This window comes from Chlorocebus sabaeus, chromosome 7, assembly GCF_047675955.1.
Source record: "Chlorocebus sabaeus isolate Y175 chromosome 7, mChlSab1.0.hap1, whole genome shotgun sequence".
Taxonomy (NCBI): domain Eukaryota; kingdom Metazoa; phylum Chordata; class Mammalia; order Primates; family Cercopithecidae; genus Chlorocebus; species Chlorocebus sabaeus.
The window spans coordinates 126,922,492-126,934,571 of NC_132910.1; positions in this window are offsets into that span (position 1 = coordinate 126,922,492).

The window sequence follows — 12,080 nt, forward strand, 5'->3', positions numbered from 1 at the left end:
AACAGGAGGAATTGAGGATATAATTAGAAAACCTAACACATATTTAACAGAGGTCATAGATTTAAAAAATGGTCAACAGCAAAATTTGCAAATGTAATGGCTGAGAATTTTGCAAATCTAATGAAAGCTATCAATCCACACATTGAAGAAGCCCAGTGACTCCCAAACAAGCTAATTAAAAATAAAAATCTGGGCCAGGCGTGGTGACTCACGCCTGTAATCCCAGCACTTTGGGAGGCCGAAGCGGAGGGATCACGAGGTCAAGAGATCGAGACCATCCTGGCCAACATGGTGAAACACCATCTCTATTTAAAAAAAAAATACAAAAATCAGCTGGGCGTGGTGGCGTGCAACTGTAGTTGCAGCTACTCCGAAGGTTGAGGCAGGAGAATCGCTTGAATCCAGGAGGCAGAGGTTGCAGCGAGCCAAGATCGTGCCACTGCACTCTAACCTGGTGAAAGAGCAAGACTCCGTCTCAAAAATAAATAAAATAAAAATAAAAGTCTGGGCTGGGCGCGGTGGCTCACTCCTGTAATCCCAGCACTTCGGGAAGCCGAGGCGGGTGGATCACGAAGTCAGGAGTTCGAGACCAGCCTGGCCAAGATCTCTACTAAAAATACAAAAATTAGCCAGGCACAGTGGCGGGCGCCTGTAATCCCAGCTACCCAGGAGGCTGAGGCAGGAGAATTGCTTGAACCTGGGAGGCAGAGGTTGCAGTGAGTAAAGATCATGCCACTGCACTGGAGCCTGGGTGACAGAGCAAGACTCTGTCTCAAAGATAAATAAATAAATAAATATCTGATATATGCTGAGGAGGCGGGGCCAAGATGGCCCACTGGAAGCAGAGGCGTTTGGAGGCTCTTATAGAGAAAAAAAATAAAACAAAGCCATAATAAGTGTATGAAGCCTTCACCGGCAACCAAGGTATCCAGGTTCTCTCATCCAAATTGACTAGATGGCTGGAGTGACCCATGGAGAGAAGGAAGAGCAGTGTGGTGCAGCGTCCACCTGAGAGCCAGGCGGGGAAGAGAAGCCCCTCCTCCCAGCCAAGGGAGGTGGTGAGTGAGCCGCTGTCTAGCTGGGGAAACTGCTTTTTCCACGGAACTGTGCAATCCACAGATCAGAAGATTCCACTCGCAAACCCATGCTACCGGAGCCTAGTGTCCCCACCCCGGAGCATCGGAGCATGCAGATTCTTTGTTTTTTTGAGACAGAGTTGTTTGTTCTTGTTGCCTAGGCTGGAGTGCAATGGCGTGATCGCAGCTCACTGCAACCTCTGCCTCCCGGGTTCGAGCGATTCTGCTGCCTCAGCCTCCCGAATAGCTGGGATTACAGGCGCCCTGCACAACACTAGGCTAATTTTTTGTATTTTTGGTAGAGATGGAATTTCACCATGTTGGTCAGGCTGGTCTTGAATTCCTGACCTCAGGTGACCCACCCGCCTTGGCCTCCCAAAGTGCTGGGATTACAGACTTGAGCCACCGCACCAGGCCACATGAAGACTCTTTTTTTTTTTTTTTTTCTGAGAGGGAGTCTCGCTCTGTCGCCCGGGAGTGCAGTGGCCTCATCTCGGCTCACTGCAAGCTCCGCCTCCCGGGTTCACACCATTCTCCTGCCTCAGCCTCCCGAGTAGCTGGGACTACAGGTGCCTGCCACCACGCCTGGCTAATTTTTTGTATTTTTAGTAGAGACGGGGTTTCACTGTGGTCTCCATCTCCTGACCTCGTGATCCGCCCGCCTTGGCCTCCTAAAGTGCTGGAATGATAGGCGTTAGCCACCACGCCCGGCCTCACGAATCTGCTTAACCCTAGGGAACTGGGGGCGGGGAGGTGTGCAGCAACCATCACCAGCTGTGGCTGCCTGCTGTCCAAGCCTTTCGAGCTCCTTGTGGGAGGAGCAGCAGCCGGCACTGGGACTCACAACTACCTAACATGCTAAGCTCCCTGGGCCGGGGAATGGCAGCACCAATTTCTATAGCTCCAGGCTATAGAAATATAAATCATTCTACTATAAAGACACATGCACATGTATGTTTATTGCAGCACTATTCACAATAGCAAATACATAGAACCAACCCAAATGCCCATCAATGATAGATTGGATAAAGAAAATATGGTACATATACACCAAGGAATACTATTCAGCCATAAAAGGGAATGAGATCATGTCCTTTGCAGAGACATGGATGAAGCTGGAAGTCATCATCCTCAGCAAAGTAACACAGGAGCAGAAAACCAAACACTGCATGTTCTCACTCATAAGTGGGAGTTAAACATTGAGAACACATGGACGCAGAAAGGGGAACAGCACCCACCAGGGCCTGTTGGGGGTTGGGGGGTGAGGGGAGGGAAGTTAGAGGACGGGTCAATAGGTGCAGCAAACCACCATGGCACCCATATACCTATGTAACAAACCTGCATACTCTGCACATGTATCCCATTTTTTAAGAAGAAATAAAGGAAAAAAACAATAAAAATCTTCCTTGTCAAGAACTGTGAAGAATGTGAGACTTTATGCTATTTGTAATCTAGTTAAGTTAGGCTGCCATAATTTTGTGGCTGTTAACAAAACACATCAGCCTCCTAGATCAGCCACTCTATTTCAAGTCACAGGACTTTATTATTCATGGCACAGCAAACAGCAAGAGTATAGTGTTTGCATCAGTTCCTCTTGCCTACAGGGCAACAACAAAGGGATGAAACTAGTGTATGTGCCGCACATGCAGTAGTTTCATGTTGTGGCTCAGGAACTCCAAGCTTTAGGAACCCAGATCTTTTATAGTGGGCAGTAAGCTGACCTACACTTTACCCTGGAGGAAGATCACTATGCTTATTACGCTGAACAGTAAACAAGCCCACCCTCTGATCCAAAGACATTTACCTCCATCTTCCAAGCTATTTGCTACACAAGTATCCTTGAAAGGACAAACCTATATAAAAAAGGCAGCAAGCCACTCTTTTTGCAAAAAAAAAGCACAGGCATACGAGACCCATGGAGAACTGTCTGCCGATCTTATTCACTCCTCATTTTTACACCATCTTGGCTTGTATAAATTTTCCCGTTATGTCCACTGATCTATCAACTTTTGTGACTAATCTGATCAACAGAAGCTAAGACCAAATACATTCAATTTGTTTCCTGCAGAACATAATGAAGACACTGTTAACAGGACTCCAAACAATAGGATGAGAGCAGCCTAGACTCTTGATTTCAACCATTCCTCCCAGAGTTCTGGACCCAATCAGCTGAACAGTTACTACAAACAAATTCTGACAAGCCTGCCTTCCAGGGCTGATGAGGTTTCATTGATCACTTTAGCTAAAGTTCGGGGCAAATTTTGCATCACCCTTTCTAATTGGAGGACTCTCATTGTAGAAATAGTTACCCTCAGATTACGCATAAATAATGAGTAAAAATTACCCTTAGAGTATGCATAAATTGCTCTAGAGAGCAATTTCAAGTAATCAAGAGTAGCTTCATTTTGGAGAGATCTTTGCAGTCATCTGAGGGATACAGGATCTATTGGTGGCATTTTTCTAAATCATTCTTTAGGTGCAATCCACTTGGTTTTCAGGAGGAAGGCAAGGTTATGCATGGCTTCCACACAAACTGTGCAACCCCATGGATTCTCATGGTGTCCTCAAAAAGTGTTGTTCGAACTGTTGGGCCACTCCAAGTGATAGGTACATTATATGGGGACGGAGGGACACAGGTTGACAGTGCCTCTAATGTGGCTTCCCATTGGCTGGTAAATCTTAGGCTTCCCAGTTTAATTTTATAATTGACTGTAGTCCTTATTTTGGAAGGGACTGCCTGAGAACAGTCAGTGCAATTCGTCCAGTTTATCCAAACCATAGCTGGTGGCATTTGCCCACTCCATGGAAAAACTGCTTGATGGTTCAGTGTGGGGAGTGCAGAAGACATCTGGAGGCATTGACAAGGAGGCAGGAACTGAGCCAACTCCTGCTGTTTCCAACAGACTCTACAATATGGTTAAGGAGAATGGTGGTCAAATTGTGGTTAGAGCCCTTAGGCTGGAGGTGTCAGACCTATTAAACTGGAAGCTGCCTAGTACAGTTTGAAAAGTCTGCAACAGGCCATTTTTCTTTTTCTTTTGCAACAGGCCTTTCCTTCATAAGGAAGGTACTCAGGGCAGATCTGAAGGGGAAAGATCATTAATGTCTCTCTCTTCCTACACTTCCCAGGGTCTAAGGTGTTCGCTCTTCATGTTTCCAGACTGCAGCTATTCCAGTAGCTCAATCTTTACCTTTTTTCCAATTATCCTCTACATACACTCAGACTTTTTATCCAGAAGGGTCTGAAGCAATAGGCAGAAAGGGATTTTTATAAAACAGGGAGACTCATTATATCTTCAAGTTTAGCCTCTGCGGGCCATTGTAGTGGGACTTGACAAGCAGTGTTCACAACGAGTCATCATTACTCTTGTCACAGTCTGATTGTGTTGCTATAATAGAATACCTAGGTAATTTATAAAGAAAAGAGATTTATTTGGCTCATGTTCTGCAGACTGTACAAGAAGTTAGCATGAGCATCTGCTTCTGCTGAGGGTCTCAGGCTGCTTCCACCCATGGCAGAGAAGAGAGGAAGCAAGAAAGGGTGTGAGATGCCAGACTCTTTTTAACAACCAGCTTTCCTGGGAACTATTAGATTGAGAACTCACTCACCCCTTTCCTCACACTCCCCGCAACCGGGAAGCCATTAATCCATTCATAAGGAAATCTGGCCTGTGACCCAAATACCTCAGGTAGGCTCCACCTCCAACACCGGGGATCAATTTCCACATGAGGTTTGGAAGGGACAAAAGTCCAAATTATAGGATTTCTCATGATCTACGAACATGCCATTCCCCCCCAAAATTAACCCATGTGGCTTAAGTTTAAATCTCCAGGAGCCCTTTTTGACTAGGCTGCCAGCAGAAAGGTATACTTACCAGGTTGGCCTGGATTGCTATTAGGGGAAAAGAAAGGTGCATTATGCCAGAAATGCTCAGGGCAGAATCCCCAGCTTTCAAAACACATCTATGTCACTCCTCACTCCTTCTGATCATTATCCAGAAGGCAGATGTGGATGTTCCTTTTCTGGGAATAGCCACATTCAGTGACCAATCTGCCTTACCACACTGGATCAGAAGGAGAGGAGGGAGATAAAGTCAGAAGTCTTTATTTATTTATTTATTTATTTATTTATTTATTTTTAATTTTAATTTATTATTTTATTATTTTAATATTTTTTTTTGAGGGAGCTGTTCCAATGTTCAACAATATCCGATGCGTGGAAGCAGGGAAGGTCTGTCAAGCACCTTGACTATACATGCACTACTGAGTAGCTTTGATAAAAAGCACACCATTGTCAGACTGAAAATAATCCAGAAAGCTGAACACAGGGCACAGTTTAGCTTCAAGGGCCACAGTGGTTAGTTGAATGGATTGTGCTATGGTTTGAATGTTTGTCCCTCCCAAAACTCATGTTGAAATTTAACTGCCAATGTAATGAGGTTAGGAGGTGAGTCCTTTCAAAGGTGATTAGGCTCCAAGGGCTCCCCGTCATTGGTGGGTTTAATGCCTTAATATGAAAGCTTTCAGGAGTAGGCACCCTCTCTTGGTCCTTGAACCTTCTGCCACGTGAGAAATAGCATTTCTCCCCTCTGGAGGAGGCAGTGTTCAAGACACAATCTTGGAAACAGAAATGGGGTATTCACCAGACACCAAACTTGCCAATGCCTTGGTCGTGAACTTCCCAGCCCCTAGAACTGTGAGATATAAATGTCTGTTCATTATAAATTACCCAGTCTGTGGTATTCTGTTGTAATAGCAAACATGGACAATGGAATAAGATAGATTGGAAAAGACATTTCACAAATAGAAAATGTTAATGGTGGTAAAGCACCACTGATAGCCCCAGGAGAGGGTCAAAGCTCTGACACAGTCTGCCAAGAGTGTGTAGGTCCATGCCCCACACCATGCAGCCTTACTTACGGAAGACAAATTAGACACCTTCTGATAGGAGTCACACGTATGAGGCAGTGGTGGCCTCTGCATGACAGTCCCCAGTCTCTGATGGCAGCAGTCTAATGTTGCTATGTTCAGTGTGATAATGAATCTAGGAAAACTGAGTGGTGCAGACTCAGTCAGCAGCTTGTGTTGGTTTCATCTTATTGGTCTCATCAGGATGGGCCCTTACAGGCATCCACATGAGTGACCCAGATAGTTCATTTGGTAATTGTGCTTTGTTTCCAAAGTTTGTGGCCCCTAAGATGAGTGTCTTTAATTTGCCAGTATGCAGTTTTCCAAGTGGCAGACCAAACAGCTAGGTTACTGGCAACAGCTCAAGAATCAGTAAAAATAGCTTCATCCAGGGGAGGGCCATCTTGGCCAGGGCTATGAGAATCTAACTGAATTATACCCACCGAATGGAGCAACCATGTTCATTTTCTGTTCTGTACCATTGGCACTGAGGCTGAACAGTCCAAGCAGCCCAATGGACACCATCTGGTTTGGGCTTAGCCAAACTGTCAGTGAACCAGGCCCAGGCACTTAGTTGATTATGAAAATAAACTATAGCTACACAAATATGACTTTTACAAACATCATGTTGAGAAAATGGCTTCCCCATACCAAAAATGAATACTATAGAATTTCATTTACAAAGTTCATATAAAGGTGAAAGTGAACCATTGTGTTTAGGGTTACATATTTTGGTGCCAAAAACCATTCTAGTGTTTACCGGGTTAGTGGTTATCTTTGGGGATCAGGAGGTATGACACGGAGGGGGCCATGTCCTATTTCTTAAACTTGAATGATCACTTTATAATAATTTGCTAAGATATATACTTGTTTTGTGCATATTTCAACATATTGTTAACTTTCAAAATTTCTTAAAGGGGATGAATCCCTTAGCATGTTAACATATAAAGGAGTTAAGAGTGCAAAATGAAATTCACTTGATCTTGTGAGTTACCAGAGTCAAATACATCTTAAGCTAAATTAAGATCCAAATATGATTTTCCTAATTTCTTATTCTGCTCAGGTTCAGTCTAAGGGATTCTCAGGAAATGGAAAGAGTTGGAATTCTTGCAGCCTTCCCAGCTTTGTCCTCATTTGCATGATTGTAATACCATTAGGGCATCAAAAGCTGCATTCGCTCAATGCCAGGTCTCTTGTGTTCCTCATTTATCAAAGTATCGAAATAGATACAGGACATATAAGATTATCAGCAGCCCTGGCCCCATACCCAACAAATGCAGAAAACAAGCCAATCCTCTGCTGATGGCAATTATCCCAGGAAAAATTACATTCCTACTACCCAGTATTAGTATTGCCAAAAGCCAAGGCAGAAACTCAATAGTATCAAGTGTAGGAGTGTGGATACACAAAAAACAAAATCTGGGTTTTATCTTCACCAGATTGTCTGTCAAAAGATGCCAAATTGTACAGCATCTACAGTTGTGAACTTAAAGAGAAGAAACTTCTCAGCAAGAGCTTAATTTGAGTACTATAAATCTACCATATCTGGAAAAGAAAGCCCACCTATACATACTCTTTCCTCTTTCAGAGAGTGATGTTTGTGACTAAAGTCTTTTTGCAGAGATTGAATGCAATGAAGATAGTTCCAGTCATCAGTCTTAAAGTTCCTTCCTTCCTCCCTCCCTCCCTCCCTCTCTCCCTTCCTTCCTTCCTTTTCTTTTCTCTTTTCTCTTTCTCTTCTTTCTTTCTCTTTTCTTTCTCCTTCCTTTCTTCCTTCCTTCACTCCCTCCCTCCCTCTCTCTCTCTCTTTCTCTCTTTCTTTTTCTTTCTCTTTCTTTCTTTTTTTTCTAGATAAGGTCTTGCTGTGTCACCCAGGCTAGAGTGGCAGTGGCCTGAACACAGCTCACTGCAGTCTTGACCTCCTGGGTGCCAGCAATCCTCTCAATTCAGTCTCCTGAGTAGCTAGGACTACAGGCATGCACCACCATGCCTGGCTAATCTTTGCATTTTTTGTAAAGACAAGGCCTCCCTATGTTGGCCAGGCTCCCTATCTTGGACTCCTGGGCTCAAGTGATCCTCCCTATGTTGGGATTACAGGCATGAGTCCCATGCCCATCTAAATATTTTACATCCCAACCAGTAAAACATCATCATTTCTATTTCCCTTTTGAGCCTCATATATCTGACACTAAAGCTTTATGTATGAGCTCTAGAAGGTAATATTGCCTCCTGAGTATCTGGTAACCAATCATTTTTAGTCTTGCGCCTCAGAAGTTCCTGCCACTGTCTTTTCTTATGGAACTGCTTAGGTCTAAGAAACTAGTATTGAGAGAAAGTGTTCACCAAGTTCTCCGCCTTCGGTTCACGTAGAAAATCACCCTCAACAAACTCCTGAACTGAAGCTGCACTGGGGAATTTTAACGCCTGTTCCCTGAGAGCCCTGGAGAGGCCTGTGTAAATTTCTCCAGCTACTGTCTTTTCACCACTTTGAATTCTACAATCATCTCAAGGATGTTCCCTCAATCTGGGTGGTGCAAGTTCGACCAGCAGCTTGGTTCATTCCATCTATGTCACTTTACAGTTTATCTATTGATTCTTCCAGTATTTTTATATTTGATCCCACAGATCAGCTGCATGAATTCAAGGTTATTGTTCCACAGTGCATCTTGCACTTCAGTGTAGAATTTGGGGCATCGCAATTTTAAGTGTGGAATCTCATTAGCGTTTGGTAGGAACAAAGCTGTCAGCTATCCTGTCCTGTAAAAGCAGCAGATACATTCTGTGTCCTAACATCTAAAAGGTCTGTATACAGAAAGACCTTCCCCTATAATGAATTCTCCTTCCCTCTCGTGTCACACTAGCACCTATTGAGGTCCTTCGATCTGGAATTGTTTGCCAAGTGTACCCTAAGGGGATGCTGTAGCAACCTGTGCCCTGAGCAACCTTGCTGACATCCTTACGGCTCTGCTTCAGAGAGATGCTGTACATGTGTTGTTCACTTAGAGCTTCTCACGCTTGTAATTTAACCTTCATTAGCAGCGGCCACTCACCCGTGGACAGAGCAGAGTGGCCATAAGGTGCATGCACCCATCAGACCAACATCCACATGAACTACTTTACTAGGGTCAGAGCAGTTAAAAGCCGACTGCACCACGGTAAATGGCTGACCAGACTAATAAAAGCCTCCACAGGCCATCAAGCAGGGATGCAGTTGTGACTTTTGTGGGCCCCGTGCACCTTTGCCTTTCAAAGCTCCTTTCATGAAAAATTCTAAGAAGCTATTAAAAAATATTAAAAGTTACATTTTACAGCTGCATTGGTATAAAGAACACACCCAAGCTGGATTACATGTATTTCTTTTCTTCAGAGTTTAAAGACATGGAAACATTTTTGTGGGCCCTAAAATTGTCATGGGCCTTAGGCACTACACCTACTGTGACTACAGATTAAGTCAGCCACAGCGCCGGGTCAACATGCCCTGCTCACATGAAAGTCTGAGCCTGAAGCCCAGGCTTTAATCACTCCACATGGAGTTTTATTCTTTCTAACCTATTTCTCAGTGATCCTGGCCAATGTAACAAAATGGTGATGGTCTGAGGGGACCGAATAAATAACACCTCAACACTCCCACAGAAAGAAGGCAAAGAAGATGATGAGAATCAAAATATCACCTTTATTACTAATAGATGCTAGGGTGAAGAATACCATCCATTTGATTCCCACATTTGTTATACAATTGGGAAGGCCAGACATGGTGGCTTATGCCTGAAATTCTAGCACTTTGGGAGGTCGAGGTGGGCAGATCACCTGAAGTCAGGAGTTCAAGACCAGCCTGGTCAACATGGTGAAACCCTGTCTACTAAAAATACAAAAAATTAGCCTAGTGTGGTGGCAGGCACCTGTAATTCTAGCTACTCGGGAGGCTGAGGCAAGAGAATTGCTTGAACCCAGGAGGTGGAGGTAGCAGTGAGCCGAGATCAAGCCACTTCACTCCAGCCTGGGCAACAAGAGTCAAATTCCACCTCAAACAAAGAAAAAAGGAATTGGGACATGTTTCCCCCAGTGGCAGGCAATGCTGGACTGAAGCAGATTGCTCCAGAAGGCATGGAAATGCTTGTTTCTGCAGAAACAGCAGAAATGCCCCTTCCTGATAAGAAGCTAGCTCCTACAAGGGACAATATGAAATGGAGAAGCTGAGGTGAGCATATCCATATTTTTCTCCAACGACTTGTCAATCAGATTAATGACTGTGTGACAGATGCACATAAGCACACCCTGAGAATGACCCTATGGTCTGAGGTAGGGAGTCTCGTGCCTTATCTATGAGGAACATTTGAATCCCTAACCCATTCCATGGAGTGCAGGCTGTACAGGAGATGGAAACCTTCTGTTTTGTGTTGAATGAAGGTTGCCAGGAGGAGACTGCTAAAGAGAGGGTGATGGGTGAAAATGCTATATAAATTGCATGCTTTTTACAAGTGGCTGCACTTCTCCTGTCCAGCCTGCCCCCACTGGGCCACCCTGTGTGTAAATACCTTCAATAAACCCTACGTCTCATTCACTGACTCTGGGTTTCTTTTTCAGTCTGTCAAACTTAGTGCTACCCCTATTGACGTCAGTGGAGATCTGGCACAAAAGTCACTTGATGGTGGGGTCAGGAAAGAGAGGAAGTCAATAAAGTAGTGGAGAGAGACACCAACTGAGTCTCTATGCCTAGGAAAAGCATCAGCTCAGAAGATGCATTCCTCTGAAAGCAGGCTATGTTAAATGATAAGAACATTTAGGGGCACGCAAATGATGGGCAGAATAGGAGAGGAATTATGTTCAACATCATTTTGACATTTCAAGTGTCTTCTACAAAAGGAAGAATGAAGGAATGAAACTAAAGTTTTATGTCTTATACTCGATAAACCAATAATATTTATTAAAATGGCTATGCCTAAATCTTATAAAAGAAAGCTGGTTAAAAATTTTGCAGTATTTTTTTTCAATACATGTACTAGAAGAATAGGCATTCATGCCTGGTAGAGTTTAGTAAACAATTATAGTACACATAAGAAGAAAATAATGCCTTGCACTTGACTTTCTGTTGATTAGCAGCACTAAAAATAAACAAAGTAGATAAAATTCTTTAATGAAATTATCCTCTACTGTTACAGAAGAATTCTGGTCTAATTCCATTCTCAAGTCTTTTTGACATTCACTATTTAGTCAAAAAATATGCATTAAGGATCTTCTATGCTTAACTGAGAATACAATGATAAGCAACAGTTTTTGTCTTCATGGGATTTACATTCCTGCATCTTAAAACAAAAGGAATTCAAAAGGCTCATACACTGAAAGGAAATTATATTCAAGTTCTTAACCCACACTTCTCCCAATGATAAGCAAAAAAACCCAAATATTTGTTTAAAAAAAAAAAAATGAGAAGACAAAGAGTAGCCTTTGAATTCCGGGAACTACAATGACCAGTAAAAATGACCTATATTGGTTAGTTATGAATCATATGCATTATTGCTAACTCATTTGTCTCTTTTACATGCTATGTGTAGATACAGAAGGAATTGCCATAATATCAGGTCTTAGTCAGCAAGAGGCAGCTTTGTTCAATGGTAGTTTAATTGGAATCCATATCGCACAACATTTGGAAACTTTCTTATGTTAAGGTCTTGAGGCTTTTTGCTTGCTCAGTTTTATCTCATGATAATCTACTTTATCAATTAACTTCCAGCTTGGCTAAGACACATTTAGTCTTAATGGAGTGTTGATTTATGTCATCAATAACCTTCTGGCGAAGTTTGCTGATGAAATTTATGTTATGGGCCTTGGATAATTGTGTGAGGTGACCTTCTAAGGTGATTATCATTTAAATTTACTTCAACCAGATATGCTTTCCAACAACCACACACTTAGGCCTTCTGTGTAATCCATTTTTTTTTTTTTTTCCAATCTTGTCCCTGAGCAACGCATTGGTACCTGTTTGATTTACCTATTATTATCATATTAATGGTAACAATGTTGTGCTTTTCCAGTAAGGCAGTTGCTGTAACAATTATTGTCCTTTTAATAACTACATTAAGCTTGCTTTGATACATT